This window comes from Podarcis muralis, chromosome 9 (genome assembly GCF_964188315.1).
Source record: "Podarcis muralis chromosome 9, rPodMur119.hap1.1, whole genome shotgun sequence".
Taxonomy (NCBI): Eukaryota; Metazoa; Chordata; class Lepidosauria; order Squamata; family Lacertidae; genus Podarcis; species Podarcis muralis.
The window spans coordinates 45,275,018-45,291,323 of NC_135663.1; the positions used below are offsets into that span (position 1 = coordinate 45,275,018).

A 16,306-nucleotide genomic window follows, 5' to 3' on the forward strand; every position below is an offset into this window, starting at 1 on the left:
TGCCAACCTAGCAGTTCGAAAGCACGTCAAAGTGCAAGTAGATAAATAGGTACCACTCCAGCGGGAAGGTAAACGGCGTTTCTGTGCACTGCTCTGGTTTGCCAGAAGCAGCTTAGTCATGCTGGTCACATGACCCGGAAGCTGTACACCGGCTCCCTCGGTCAATAAAGTGAGATGAGCGCCGCAACCCCAGAGTCGGTCACGACTGGACCGAATGGTCAGGGGTCCCTTTAAGTAAAGGTAAAGGTACCCCTGCCCGTACGGGCCAGTCTTGACAGACTCTAGGGTTGTGCGCCCATCTCACTCAAGAGGCCGGGGGCCAGCGCTGTCCAGAGACACTTCCGGGTCATGTGGCCAGCGTGACATCGCTGCTGTGGCGAGCCAGAGCCGCACACGGAAACGCCGTTTACCTCCCCGCTAGTAAGCGGTCCCTATTTATCTACTTGCACCCGGGGGTGCTTTCGAACTGCTAGGTTGGCAGGCGCTGGGACCAAACAACGGGAGTGCACCCCGCCGCGGGGATTCGAACCGCCGACCTTTCGATCGGCAAGCCCTAGGCGCTGAGGCTTTTACCCACAGCGCCACCTGGGTCTCTTTACCTTTACCTTAAACCATAGTTAGCAGCTTACTGTGCTGGGCTGTCCTGCTTCTCCCCACTTAAGCTGAGGAGACACAAACCATGATCCCAGGCTTAACATCGCATCTGAATCTGGCTACAAATCGTGGTTTGTTAGTAGTGAAACAAACCACAATCCCTCATTTAGACATGGTTTGTTTTTCCCCCAGCAGGAAGACCATGACAGACCAACGAAGAAACCGTTTACTTGTGTATAGTAAACCATGGTTTGTTTACCATGATGTGCAAATGGGGACTAGGTATATACATGGCAGCGTTTGCAATAAAAATAGTCCTTATTTTCTTTCAACTAAAAATGCAAAAGCGTTTTCATTCTTGCTTTGATTCTCCCAAATTCCTTGGCAAGGAAGGGATGCATTTTTATAAGCTCCTTTGAAAGAGATATGGAAGTAGAAAGAGCTAGAGAACATAAAGCAGTTTTCAAAAGAACAGTCTTGAACCTGACACAATTAATTAGTGAGGCCTACAAATGTTCAGAAAAGATTCTTTTAGCATGCTAATAGAAGTAGAAGCCAGATATTTATTCCTTTGCAACCTTTGACAACATGACACAAAACAGTTGTGTGGGGGGAAATAGTATTAAAAAGATAAATTCTTTGATCATTTCTCTTATCTGTGCTTGAACATTCTTTTAGATTAGATGTGGGCACAATGCAGGCCCTGGGGAAACTTGTTGGATGTTAGGTGCTCATTTTTAACATGTTTTATACCTGCAGATAAAAGCACAAACATGTGACTACAGTGTGCCCTAACCACTTAAGAGCCAGTACGCAACTATAAAGCAGCTCTCCAGTATGGTTTTTCTCTAAATCCTATGGTTCGTAAGAATTTTTCACAATTCCCAGGTCCTGGTTTATATCTTTAATATTTGAATTATTAATATACATGATTCTTGCAACACAAGATTTACTGCAACCTCGAGTAAACCATGAAGCATTAACAAAGCAGTCACACACGTCATCTTGCATGATCACTGCTTATGAAGAGGTATTAGCATATATGCTTATGAAGAGGTATTAGTCCAAAAGACTAAATCTGAGAATAGGGTGCCCAGTCTGATGCTTGCAGATGTGCATGATTTTATCATTACAGTAATAACTTAATGACAGTAGTAATCTTTACCCCTTTACAGACATTCTAAAACTCATTAATGGGGATTGATGTTGTCGTGACGGGCTGTACTCTGACCTCCAGGCACTGATAATCCCTTTATAAAGAGAGACTGCATTTAGACAATTATATCTATGCTTAATATCCCATATTGCTGGCTCCTTTTGGCCATGCATACAGCCTCTTCACTCTTCTCTTTATGTAAGGCAGCAAACAAACTAGGAAGTCTTCCTTTTAGCTTATGTAATGAAACAGATGTTAACAAGGTGTGCTACGCCATTACTTGTTTCATTAGCTGCATGTTTTAGAAAGGTGTGGGATTGTTACCTCCTGCGTTTATTTATTGTTTTCAATAAAAACAAGCTAAGCGGTACCCTAGTGTATTTCAGTGTGGCTTTACACAATACCTCAGATCTGACTCGGATAATTAGAAATTATTGTCATAAAGAAAAGAGGCGTGAATGGGGTGAAGGGATGGCTGGGCCATTCTCTTCTCAGCCATCTCTTCACCCCATTCAGCCTCTTGACAATAATTTCTAATTATTTCTGTCAGCTAACAGTGAGACTTTCCTCATGCAATGCAAACATACATCTGTGCCCATATTCTTGGGGAAAACAGAATCGCACTATAAATTCAGTTTCACCCTGGATGAGCTATTTATGTTGATTATTTTGTGCCTCCTAGAGTAGTAAAATGCCATTTGTTCAAAAATAGCTCCATATTTCACTTGGAGCACCTTTAATCTTAATTAGTGTTAGGTGGGGGTTGTTGTTTTTATACCATACCTGTAAAGATGCTGCTGCTTTAACTGTGCTTCACACACCCTTGGCTTCAGATAAACACAGTTTCATGAACTGCATGCAAACATTGTTCTTATAGTACTGCAAGAAGCTTAAGACTTGAAGGACCACATTGTGGTTTTCCAAATGGAACTAAATTATGCCGATGCTGAGTTTCCACTTGGGTTTCTCTCTCATGGCTCCATAGCCATTGCTTTCTTATGAAAGCATTTCAGAGCACAACTGCAGTGTGCTGTCTAAATACATTGCACATTCATTGCTTCCAATATGCCAGTAAATACTCTTTTTTTTAAATCCTTCAGCATAAGGATAATTAAAACTGTTACTCTGACAATGACAGGTAAGAGGTTTCTTGATGCTAAGTTTCACTGGGTATGGTGTGGCTTGTGTTGAGCTAAGTGGGCATTTTACCAACTGCCCTCCTATACCTAGCACTGACTTTGTGACTTAACTATAAGATTCCAAGAGACTCTTGCTTAAGAACACAACTGGCTTCTTGGATCATCAGTTCAGGCCCTGCTTAGCATTATTTTGCAATGGTCCCACCAAGCATTAGGTGGTCCTCCAAAAATTGGCCAGAGGTGTGCCAGCTTGTCTCAATCTGCTGAAATACAGATTGAATACTGTACATTTCTGTGCTGCTACTTACTACACTTAACATTGTGGTTTGCCATCATGGCTGGAAACTCTTGTCAGACTACCATAATGCCTCAGTAGTCACCATGACTGAAAAAGCTTGGGGTGGAATTTCTACTCTTTACCAGAATAAGTGCCATTGAGTAAACAGAGTTCTGAAAATTGCAGTTGTTTACTAGCTAGACTACAAATCCTCTAAAGTCTTAAGGCTTTTCATTAGCATACTGTAATTACCACATGGTATAAACCATTGCTATTGAAGATAATGAAGCAGTCAGGTGCTGATGTTTTTGCAGCTGCTGGTTCAAGGTGGTTTTATTCTTCTTTGGGGTATGTCTGTACTGTCGAGGATTTCATATTTGATGTTCAGTTTCAAAGCTTGGCGAAGCAGGAGCTAAAACCCAGACAATGAGAAAATGTTGTTAGCCAGTGGTATTACATGGTTTAATTTCCCAACTTTCATTTCTCAAATTTATAGTCCATGTATCTAGGCCACAGAGCTCTGATAGTGGCTTACAGTTTTTAAAATTGAATTGAATTCTCTTTGCTTTGTAAATAGTAAATGCAGCTGCCAGCAAGAAGTTAAGAGGGTTGCCAATCAATGTGATGCTTCCCTGTGTAGTTGATTGCATATCATGTGTCTGCATGTCTGGGGAGCCTGTGTGACTTGGGGAGGTAGATGTGAAAATCCGCCAATTCTTTGTATCTTACTGTCTGTTGGAGGTCTGCAGAGCTGTTTTTGTTGGCTCATATCTGGGACATCATTGCATATGTGGGAATTTGCATGAAAGACTGGATGGATAGTTGGTCTATACTCAAGCTGTGATGAAATTCAAGGAGAAGAATCTATATTGTCTTTCCAGAAGATAAATATACCATTCCAGAAGATATATACTATTTAACATTCCTTGCACTGTAAAAATGTTTCATATAATTTGTATTCTTCATTATGGGCCAGAGAAAGCTTGCAGGGAAAAGGCAGAGGCAACTTACTTTCCAAAGTGTCACGTAGCCCTTCAAAAGTGTGACACTTATTTCTTTACAAAGCTGAATTCCTGGCTGCCTAGGAAAGTTTCTGCAAGAGATTTATTCCTGGGTAAGGCAACACATTGCACTGGTTTGGACATAATGCTAAGCTGTGATTTAGTTTTACAGTGGTACCTCGGGTTACAAACGCTTCAGGTTACAGACTCTGCTAACCTGGAAGTAGTACCTCGGGTTAAGAACTTTACTTCAGGATGAGAACAGAAATTGCGCGGTGGCAGCGGGAGGCCCCCTTAGCTAAAGTGGTACCTCAGGTTAAGAACAGTTTCAGGTTAAGAACGGACCTCCGGAATGAATTAAGTTCTTAACCAGAGGTACCACTGTACAAGAATTGGTCACACTAAGCTTCAGGCTTGTCTGTGCCCTCCTCTTCCAGCGTGGATTTGAGGAGTTCAGAAGCTTTCAATTCCATTTAAATAAGTGGCAGATTGCTGTATCATTAAAACCCAGACCAAACTGTGGTTAATCTTAACTATGGTTGGCAGAAACAAAGCAGTCTCAAAACTAGTTGATGAAGCTGGGTTGTCTTCACTATTGACCGCAGTTTAGGGTTACTGTTGACACACTAAACTACAGAAGTGGAAGCTTCCAATCACCTTCTCTTAACATCACTGGAGAGGTGAAGGAAGAGCATGTAAACCTGTGGCTCATTTAAGCTCATTCATCTAAAGCTATGGTTAAGAGTTATGTTGAAATGCAGTCCATCTCTCATGGCTCCACTTCAGTGGCTGAAACCGGAAGAGGGAGTGGGCTCGGGTCACCTGGGACCATGTGGTCTTTGGTTCTGGCTTCTTGATAAGCAGTTAAAGAAACCCAGTTCTCCCTTCAAATTTTTGGCACCACTGGTCTAGGCACCACAGTGCACTAGAATGGCTGTTACATGCCAGCTTTGAATTGAATTATACAAACCATACAAAATAAACTCTCCTCCCCAGGGTATGCATGCTTGTTTGCTCATGTATCTGCTTAGAAACGGAACAAAATAACACAACCTTTCCATTTTAGCAGCAGGGACTTTTTTGTTGTTATTAAAAGGGGGAGGGGAAGTAGCCAAAGGAAGTTCACAGCCGCTTTTTTTTCATCTATCTGTGTAAACTATAAACTATTAGTTCATCTCTTCGATAAAATTCCAGACTTCTGTTTACTGATGATCTGATATAATTGACTGACTCAGATTTTAAGTCTCTGATGGGAAGTCGTAAAGGGAAGCGGGGCTTTGCTGTGTAATGTCCTGCTAATCCATCCTTGCCCTGCCTTTAGAGATTGCTCCATGGGTGGCCATGAACACATCTCACAAATCAGAAAAGCTAACAAAAAGGCCCTTAAGGACAAGAGATAAAAGACCTCTGCTTTTGCTGTGAAGTAGAGAAAGATATAAATGGCAGTGGATTTTAAAAAATCAATTTGGACACCATCAGGTGCCCTGTGGGCACCAAAATATAAATAAGGTGTATAGGAATGCACCCCTTTTAGCCCCATTTTTTCTCTCCATGCAAGCACAAGCGTGCTCGCGCGCACACACACACACACACACACACACACACACCTGTCAATTCAAGAAAGCCAGGTGTCAGGAGCAAGAAAATCACACTGTGGAAGTTGAACTTAACACTTTATTAGCAAAAGCACATTCTGCGTAGGAGTGTCAGGCCTAATGAGCACAACAACTCATATTGCCTCAATGAAGCAGGTACTGAGACTGTGGACTCCCTGCCTTCCCACAACTGCCTAAGTCCCCTACACTCCATGAGTTTTTTTCCAAGCAATCGGAGACTACATCTGCACCCCTTTCATGCCTCTTCTAGTTCTGGGAAACCAGGGGGAGCAGTGTTTGAAACTCCTATTTTTCTAGGCGCATTTTGCAACAGCAAATTTCATTGGTGCAAGCAGTTTCTGCAGATTAAAACTGCAGAGTGGAAGGAAAGGAGGACCCTTTTCTGCCTCCCCGCTTCTAGGTACTCTCTGAAGACTGGGGAAGAGACCCTCTTAAGAATATTAGGGGGGTAGGCAGGGGAAGACTAGACCATGTGAAAAATGAACATAATATTTTAGCTGCAGTTTACTCATTTTCAGCTTTGTATTCTTGTCACCCAAAAAGCACACCTAGACATTCCATTGTTGTGCCCATAACCTAGTATTAAGGTGCCATTTAGCTTTTAGCTTTCATATCTCAGTTTCTAATGGTGGCGGCGGAGCTTGTCTCAGCAGAAGGGGGAGACACCCATGACTCTTCCCCAGCCTAAGTCCTCTCTGCCTCTTGGCCTTCCTCCTCTCACCCTCCTACTTCAGCTTCTGCCTCTGATTTAGGACTTCCCTCTGCCATGGACTCTACCAGCTCACTAACCCCTGCTACCTCCTCAGTTTCCGACACCTCTTCCCAGTCTTTTCCCTCTGACAACTTGTTGTCACACCACCACTCCCTGGGCTCTGAGCCTTCTTCACTTGGTGGTTCCCCAGCTGATCCCTCCCACCATTCATCTGTCTCCAACCAGTCCTTGACACCAGATATCTGAAGTATAGGTCCACACAAGCACCCTTTAGTCTTTTGCAGCAGAAGTGGAAACCCTTTTTTCAACTCAAGGACCGCATTCCCTTCTTTGCTATCTTCTGGGGAGCACATGACAGCGGGTAGGCCAAAGGCAAAAGTACAAAGCAAGGAATGTGAGTTTTACCTTTATACAGTAAGCTAGTTTCTGTACTCACACCCTTCTCTATCCTCTGTCCAGCCAAGCAAGAAGCAAGTCTTTAAGAACCCATTCCTGCCAGACAAATGGCACTCAAGGCAAATATGTGGCCTAGGCAGTGAGGGTGGTATGGGGAGTGTCCTACAGGCCAGATACTGCATTTTGCCCCCAGACCTGGGGTCCCCCACCCGTTTTATAAAGCAATATAAGCCCCCTCAAACTTTTTCTGGAGCTTCCTGAGTGTTTTAACATATAAATCTCTTTGTCGTTGTATCCCCTCCATCCCCAAAAATACATTCAGCACAGTATGTTAAAATAATTTTTTATTATTCGAGTCCTGAGGCCTTCTGAAGTGACGTAGGATGGTAACCACAGATGGGGCCTTTTTCAGGTGGGGAAATCTCCTCCCAAGGCGCTTTGTCTGGTACCAGCACTAGTTTCTTTTCCACACATAATGAAAACATTTTTATTAGTCCAGACCTTTTAGCTGTGTGTGATTATACAAGTTCTGTGATTGTTTTTATTGCATGTTCTATAGTTTTCATTTTGTAGGCAACACTTGGTGTTTCTTAGGCACTAAACAGTTTAGGCAAATAAAAAGCAAACTTTTGAAATAACAACAACAACAAAAACAGGCATTTGAGTGGAGTTGGGGCAGAGTTCAGACCAGTTCATAAAGTAAAGTCAAGAGAGTAGCTCTTTTGGGGGTCCAGGGAACTAGCCCAGAACTGCCAAGTTTGATAACTGGTGAGTTATCATAAGTTGTGAGTGTCGTTTTTAATTTTCAGCTTTCTGGTTGCTTATTTAGCAAATATGGCTGTGTTTACACCATAATTTAAAGCACATGATTTCTCCCAAATAATATTGGGAACTGTAGGTCCCGTCCCCCCACCCAGAGCTACAATTTCCAGAATCCTTAACAAACCATAGTTGCCAGGTTTCTGTGTTTAAAATGCATAGTGTGCAGTGCAGCCTGGCTCTGAAGAAGAAAAACAGCCCTCTGCCTACCCCTGCCTTGTTTGGCAACCCTAGTTGTATGAAAACACACCTTGTCTTGTCTGTTCTGAAGCTAATATTGCCAATTAAATTCACACTGAATGGCCTTTAGTTTCAGTATTTTGAGACAGAATAGTCTCTAAGTTTATAAAACTATTTATGCAGTATGTCTTCTCTTTAGTCAACTTCCTCCACCCACTGCTTAAAATCCTGTTGCCTATGTGTTATATATCCCTTTTCAGTCAAGGCCAAGTGAGAGAACGGAGGGAGCCTTCTGCCTCACACTCATAACAGCATGATTTTACAGTATGACATAGTGTGAAGGTTGTAAAATGAACACAGTAGTCTTTCAGAACAGATTTTCCAGGCCAGAATAGGCCCTGCAGAGCTGTAAACAATGGTGTATTATAAAATCTGCTCATAGGGTACTAGTGTGTTTGTGTGGTGTTGTCTTTTCTCTCTGTCTGTCTGTCTGTCTTTCTGTCTCTCTCTCTCTCTCTCTCTCTCTCTCTTGCCAAGTCTAGGAAGAAGCTTCATTTCAGTTTGGCAAAAATGTTAATTGCGCATATTTTTCTTGTGTGAGGGCTTGTCTTTTTTTCTTTTTTCTTTTTTTAATGGATTCCATTTGCCATGTTATTTCTATTTTGAAAGGTTACAATTGTCAATGTAATATGCAATTACTAAGGCCTACGAATTAATGTAAAGGGCTGCATGCTGTATTTTAACAAGGATTGTAGCTTGCCTCTAAATTTGAAACATGTGTTTCATGTTATGGCAAAATCATTGGGGCACACAATCTGCTTAGTTTTATTGGCATAGAAAACTTTAAGTAAAATATACAGTTGTCAGTGATCCTTTACCAGAATTCATCTCGGCAATTAAATAAGTAGTTTTGTTGGACTATTCTGGAACAAGCAGCATATATATATTTCTCTGCCTGAACTTAAAATTGATATGAAATGGGTTTGTGCATGAGGGATATTGAATTGTTGTGAAGCTGCAACATAAGAAACATAGAAATCATTAATGTTTATAAGGGATGGAGTGTATATTCAGCTCCCTTTCCTGAAAACAAGCTGTAGGTAACAGTTTGTGTTTACCATTGAAGCAGAACTTTTAGCCCATTATATCAAAGATGTGCCTGCCTATTTCACAATAGTCTTTTCTTTACTTCTGTATTTGAAAAACAAATTTGTAATAAGGGGTGGGTGGGAAGTGTGTTTTAAATACTAATGAAGACAAGAGGGAAGAAAATATTTTCAAAGTATCAGTGAAATGTGAATACATGAAAAGTGGCATAAAGACTTTGAGGAGGAAATGTCAGATGAAGTCTGGACTTTCTTATTTGGAAAGTGCCCAACATTATTATTTTTATATAAAAAAACAGCTATGAGATGGCAGTGCAGTGACATTGAATCACTTAGGAAGAAAGTAAGATTGACTCAAGAAAAGATGACAGATTGGCAGCAAAAATGTGCACTCGGGTTCAAGCAGCTTCCACAGGAAGGACACAGAAGTGTCATCCATTTTAGTCTGTCATGGCTGCTCTACTGTTTGCATAGAACAGACCATAAGTGCTGGATGTGATGTATGTGTAGGCCTAGCAGGGTCCAGATTAACAGCTGTTTGTTCTCTGAAGACGCTAAAGGGGATTAAGAAATATATTTGGTGTGGAGATAATGAGCTTCGGGTATACGGTGATCAATAATAGGAAGATAGAGAGACAGGCTTTAATAGACTTTGTTGCATTGTTAAATATAGCATTCCAATTATATACCAAATGCAGTCGCACCTCGGAAGTCAGACGGAATCTGTTTCGGAAGTCCATTTGACTTCCAAAATGTCTGGGAACCAAGGCGCGGCTTCCAGTTGGCTGCAGGAAGCTCCTGCAGCCAATCAGAAGCTGCAACGGACATTTGGGTTCCAAAGAACGTTCACAAACCGGAACAATCACTTCCAGGTTTGGGGTGTTCAGGAGCCAAAACGTTCGTCTTCCAAGGCATTCGACTTGCAAGGTATGACTGTACTGGTATTATGTATTCTTACAATGGCTAGGACACTGTATATAGAATACCTGGAAAGAAATTTCCAGCAGAAGGGCTGGAGCTCAGTGGTAAAGCATCTGCTTTGCATTCAGACGGTCCTGTGTTCAAATCCAGACATCTCCAGGTAAGACTAGAAGAGTACAGAGTCTGAATCCCTGAAGAGATGCTGCCAGTCAGTGTAGACAATACTGAGCTAGATGGACCGAAGGCCCATTAGGTATAAGGTGGTTTCCCATGTAAAAACACAGTTTGAGTACAGTAGGGCTGATAAGGAAATTATGGGAACAATGTAGTCTTCATTTCTCAGACACTTCTTTTTAAACTAGGCAAAAGGACTGAAGTGATGGTTTAAATGTTAAAAGGTTTCTAGATGAAGCCAGAGTGAAATATATTGTTCAGTTACTCAGCACCATTGATGAAACTTTGTGGTACCTTAGAAGTAAATGTCATGGAGGTCACTTGCCTGAAGTCTAGCTCAGTTATCAGTAAGTGATGGCATCGTGAAACAATGAGAATCATGTGATATGTGCATGTTGCTGTGTCATACTCCCCCAATAGTCAGAAGTGCAGATGGCTATCCCCTTCCTTGTGCAATATTGGACATCACTTCATGGGTTCAATTTCACTTCACTGAAATGTTGCAAGTTCCTCTTTCTATTTTAGTAATACCGAACTCCTGCTATTACTAATCTTCCTAAAGTGCTTACCGGAGTAAATCCTTTCCCTATCAATGAGGTCGAAGGAATACTATCTTATTTTTGCTTTCGTTTATTTTCTAAACCACCAGTTTGTTTACTGTTTATAGGCTTGGCTTTGACAAGGGTATTTGTGTTCATTTTTTAATTATTATTATTCAAGTATCATATATATCTTTAGGCTGCAATCCTATATGCACTTACCTGGGAGGAAGCCTCTTTGAACATACTGGGGCTTGCTTCTCAGTAGGTATTACAGGAATGTACTGCAAAAAATGCTTTATTAATACACTGTCAAGGATCTAACCAGGCTTAAAATATTTATAGCCTGCCTTTTGCTTTTAAAAGATGCTCAGGTCTTATTGATGCTGCAGCCTTAACTGCTGCAACCAACTTCCATGTATGCAGTGCTTTCTTTTCTTTTTCTTTTTCTTTTTCTTTTTCCTTTTCCTTTTCCTGTCCCACCCAGTGGCTGCTTCCCCCAGCCCCCAACACACATGCCCTCAAAATTGGTAAGGGTACCCTCCAGCACATCTTGTAAGGGGAGGAGAGGAAATGGAAGTCCCTTACCACTGGTTCAGCATTGGATAACAACCCAAGATCAGCATTTCAACAAAATCTGAATAGTTGGAGATTAAGAAACAGGATCACAGCTGATGAAACAAACACACAGTCTTTCAGTCTGGCATGTTAAAACCCAGGCAAAAGAATAACATTCTTAAGGTTAGGGGAGGACTGTTGGTGATGTAGCCTAGGGATGGCAACAAAGAAGGCTGTGCTCCCAACCAGCCCCATCTCAGCTACCTGTTCTTGGTGAGTAAACAGATGATCTTGTAGTTATGCCATAAACCCACTGGCGGAGGAAGTGGGTGCAGCCTGCCCCAAGTGTCATCCCTGAGGGTGGGTGACATCGCTGCCCTGTCCCCTGGGACTCTTGCCCCGCCCCCGTGGGCAGCTAGCCCCACCCCCAGGTGCACCGCATGTGTGCACCGCTCCAGGTGCCGGAGCAGCTAGCTCTGCCTCTTCATAAACCTAGGCCATTTAGAGCTTTAAAGGGTAATAAAAAGCTACCTGAAACTGGAATCCAGTGTAATAGTTTTGATAGCACATAAAGTGGTTACAGTGTCTCTGACTCATTGGATAAATGCTACTAAACATCTGTACAGTTAGAGAGAGAAATAATAACCTCAAAATAATATACCTCTATGAGACTCTACCAGAATATATTTTAAATATATTTTATGCTAGAAGATAATAAAGCTGGGGTGGGGTGTCAAAAATACCAATAAGGGACATTAAATTCAATAGAGGGAAGTGACTCAGAACGGGTGGGGTCATTCTAAAGAGTAGAACTCCACTGACCTTTAATTTCTGCTGATGTTTCCATGGAAGTTCTTTAGGAGCCTGTGAACGTACCACTAGGTCAGTAAATGGGCCACAATCATGTAAAAGTGCTGTGCATGTGAAATGTCACCATCCCATATGAAGTTATGTATGAGTAAATATTCAAAAAGGGTCCCTGTATAACATGTCCAACCAATCATAAGATCCACAAATCGATAAGCATACTTGTAATATACTTCAATGGACATAAAAACAGGGCAATGAACCATAATAAACTGAGGAACAGCCTGATCCATTTCAGCTATTAAGTCTTTTTCAAATATATCCTAGTTAGTTAGTCCTAGATTCTTAGGGAAAGGTTCTCAAAATGGTCTTGTTTGGGAATGTGTAGCCAAATTATTCTCTTGTTCATCAGTAGCTGGTAAGAACTCGCTTAGCTGATCAAATTTCTTTTTGTTAAGAGGTTTTTATCTACAAACAATGTTAGCACATAGTGTATTCTCCATCCTTCACAATTGACATAAGAACTAAAAATCTTACCAGAAATGCAGACCGGGCTTTAATGACAAAAACTGGCCATTCTGAAATTCTTCCCAGGAACAGACTAGAATCTTCCATAGATCTTAATTTATTGCTGTGATTATCCTCCATTGTTTAACTAATCATTTGCAACTGAAAACAGATGTTATAAATAGGCAGCTTTTTAATGTTTTTAAACATAATTTTGTTGTTATTATTTCCCTGCTCTTCATCCAATGCAGATTATGTATAATTAGAAACTTGCAGCACCAGTGCTTTTTTTTCTTTAAAAAAAGGGGTGCTGGTACTCACCATGACGTTGTTATAGTAAGTGCCACACTTTGAACATTGGGTGTGTGTGTGTGTGCCAGTACTGCGTACCCTTCAGTACCCCCAGAAGAAGAAAAAACAAGCACTGCAGCACAGTCATAGACCAAAACAGAAGTGCTCAAGAATGGGGTGAGTGGAATTAGATTAAGCACCACCTGATCCCCCCCATCCCACTAAAAAGGGACAAAGAGGTATGTCTTCATTGTCTTCCTAAATGTCTGCACTGCAAACAATGTGGTTCAAATTGAATTAAAAACAAAACAAAAACCCAGAAGGCTAATGTAATTTATAGGTGAAAAACATTATGAAATGCAGCTAAATTGCTGCAAATTATAATTGAAGGATATAATTTATTATTTATAGTGAGCATGAGGATATGTGAGAAGAGGATGTGTTGTTAACAAGTCTGAACTCTAATGATTTGGCAGGCTTTCAATATAAGTAAATTAGTCTAAGCTTTCTTTTTACTGATCCAAAACATGGTTATAGCCCTTCTAGGTGTTTTGATACTTCCTGCTGCCTGTTCTCTAAGATCTTTTATCAGCTGTGTAAATTGTGCAAGTGAGGGGATTCCATCAAGAGGAGATAAATGTTTCACATGACTCCCCCCCCCCCCCCAATATCTGCTTCCATGATACAGCTGCAGCCCCCGGACAAGGTGAAACCCCTCTAGGGGAATGTCTGGAATGCAGGGTGTACTGCTCCTGTTTTCAATCATCTCTACCTGGCGTTACAAATTGCATCTAGGAACTGTATCGCCGTCCTGCAGTTTGTTGGCTTTTTGTTGTAATAGAGATGGTTGCTACCTTTCTGGTGTTAAAGCTGTGGTTCAATAGGGCTGTGTGAACTAGAAGAAGGGCAGGAAAACACTGCAGCTATATGAAAAGTGTTAAGGTCCAGAGGAGGGCAACCAAAATGGTCAAAGGCCTGGAAACGATGCCTTATGAGGAACGGCTAAGGGAGCTGGGCATGTTTAGCCTGGAGAAGAGGAGGTTAAGGGGTGATATGATAGCCATGTTCAAATATATAAAAGGATGTCACATAGAGGAGGGAGAAAGGTTGTTTTCTGCTGCTCCAGAGAAGCGGACACGGAGCAATGGATCCAAACTACAAGAAAGAAGATTCCACCTAAACATTAGGAAGAACTTCCTGACAGTAAGAGCTGTTCGACAGTGGAATTTGCTGCCAAGGAGTGTGGTGGAGTCTCCTTCTTTGGAGGTCTTTAAGCAGAGGCTTGACAACCATATGTCAGGAGTGCTCTGATGGTGTTTCCTGCTTGGCAGGGGGTTGGACTCGATGGCCCTTGTGGTCTATTCCAACTCTATGATTCTAAGGAATAGAAAGCGATCAATAAGCATCATTTACATTTCTCTGGGAAAATGCCCTTTGATTTGACCACCAAGAATGCTTCTTGCATACAGAATCTATAGGAAACCTAATGATGGGAGAAAATACTAAAATTAAGTTCATAGTGCTGTCAGTTCTCTTATTATATTAGCACCTCTCTTTAGCCTAGCACATCAGCAGATCAAATCCTGATATGCCCATCTCGTCCTACCCTGTTCCCCAACCTGCTTGGTCATTACTCCTGTCACCTCTTCCTCTACCCAAGTTGGGGGGAGGGAGAATGTGCCACACATGAATAGCTGAGAGGGTAAGGTGTTGTGTTACATCCACTGCAAGGTGAATTGGGACATTTTGGTTTCCTGCTACAGAAGGCGAAGGAGCCGATGTAGTACAGGGCAGGCAAGCAAAAGTAGAAACACAATAGCAATGTATCAGCATTCAATTTGCTGGCAGGCATATTACATATGACCAAGCCAGCCTTTTCTAGCCTGGTGTGTCGGATGGGGCTGATGAGAGTTGATGTCCAAATATCTGGAGCACACTAGGCAGGCAAAGGCTAATTTAAGCTGTCCTCCCATACTATGTCTTTATACGTTATGATAAATGTCGGAAATTCTTTGAATGCTGGCATTTCTCAGCGATCCTTAAAATTCTCAAGGCTAAGTGTTTTTGGCTGGTCCTGTACCCAGTGACATGAAGCATCCCCAGCCCACATCCAGGCATTACGCATTAGGCGTGGATGTCTGAAAAACAAATGCTCAAACTCCACACAACCAGGGCTCCATCTCTGGAGATACATACAGGCTTCCCCTTGTGAAACAAACTGTGGCATTTGCTAGTAGATGTCGAGGTGAACCATGTGGAGTTTTGTTTGTTGGTTCTTGACAATTGACTAATTTGTATCATTTATGGGCTAAAGGATGATGGCTCACTGGTAAATGCCGGGGGGGCAGATCTTGTGGCATAACATTGGTTCCCTTTCTTTCACTATCCCGTTCCATTTCTCTGGTGATTTATGCACGTCCACAGTACACACCCCAAAATAGCAATACACTAATAAAGGATAGGCTATGCATTGGTCGCAATCCAACATGGAATTATGCATATTATAAGTTATTGGATCAATGGATGTCCTCATGCTTCACTGTGTGTTAGATCAGAGCCACTGCATAGCAGATGGGCTGGAGTGCTTACTCATATATATTCCAGTGTCTGCAGGCAGATGTGTTCCGGAGTTGTCTCAATTTTGCATTATCTCTCCCTGATAAGCCTGTGCCTTTATTTTACCCCTTGGCGAGGTATTTGGAAATGTCTTTCTGAAAAGCGTGTTGATTTATGCACGTATGCAGTATCACACACAGATGTCTCTTCCGCCTTCCATATCAAGATGGCAAAAGTTGCTGGGTGCGTTTTGAATTGCAGCTGTTCAATAAGAAGCACAACCAGATCCATTGTGGGAATGAGCATTCACTTAAACATCGCTTTTGTTTTTTAAGGAAACTCTTTTGGTCAGCTTTCTTCGACTTGCTTCAGAAGCTTAGCAGGACGTAATGTTGCAGACAACATTTTTGAGTGGGCGAAGGAGGAACATTCAGCCCCAATACTTGGACACAACCACAGTTATGAAGTGTCAAATGACCCTCAGAACCAGGACAGTGTGTGTCCTGCAACTAAGGTGGACATGTGTCCTATGCTTCAAAAAGACAGTGCTCTGTTTGAAGGAGTCTTCTCTTTGAAGGACTGCCTGGTCCAGGTCTAGTTTTAAGCTAACCATAAGAAAGGAGAGCAGGAACCTTGGAAGTTGCCCAGCAACAGTGAACACCTTGGCAGCGGACTAAGCTGGCATGCAGGTCACTTGGTTGCAATCTTACCCACTATGATGAGATTTACTCTTATTTAAATTACAAATTATAGAATTTTTCCTAAATTTTTATCTATGTAAATAATCAAATCTATACAAATCTATATACTCTTTTTTTTTTTTTTTTTTTTTGGATGGTATCCTCTTTTTGTAAGCATCCATCCTACCTAGAACATTTCCTGTAATGTACAGTCGTACGTTCCTTTTGGAGCAGCTTAGTTCCCGAACGTTTTGGCTCCCAAACGCTGCAAACCCAG

General features: G+C 41.8%; 1 protein-coding gene and 1 long non-coding RNA gene across 6 annotated transcripts in view; one reads left to right on the forward strand and one right to left on the reverse strand.

Annotated features, from left to right (window-relative positions):
* Positions 1–16,306, forward strand: part of PALLD (palladin, cytoskeletal associated protein) — a 212,872-nt gene that overhangs the window by 118,402 nt on the left and 78,164 nt on the right. The window lies entirely within an intron of this gene.
* The window catches only part of LOC144328880 (uncharacterized), a 31,447-nt gene that overhangs the window by 4,746 nt on the left and 10,395 nt on the right, over positions 1–16,306 (reverse strand). The window contains exons 1-3 of one of the 2 annotated variants that reach the window (XR_013394230.1): positions 12,011–12,276; positions 11,219–11,301; positions 3,419–3,578 (exon numbers count right to left, since the gene is read on the reverse strand). This is a non-coding gene — a long non-coding RNA (uncharacterized LOC144328880). Of the gene's footprint in view, positions 1–3,418; positions 3,579–11,218; positions 11,302–12,010; positions 12,277–16,306 lie in introns of those variants that run through there. The other variant, XR_013394229.1, reaches the window with a different exon arrangement.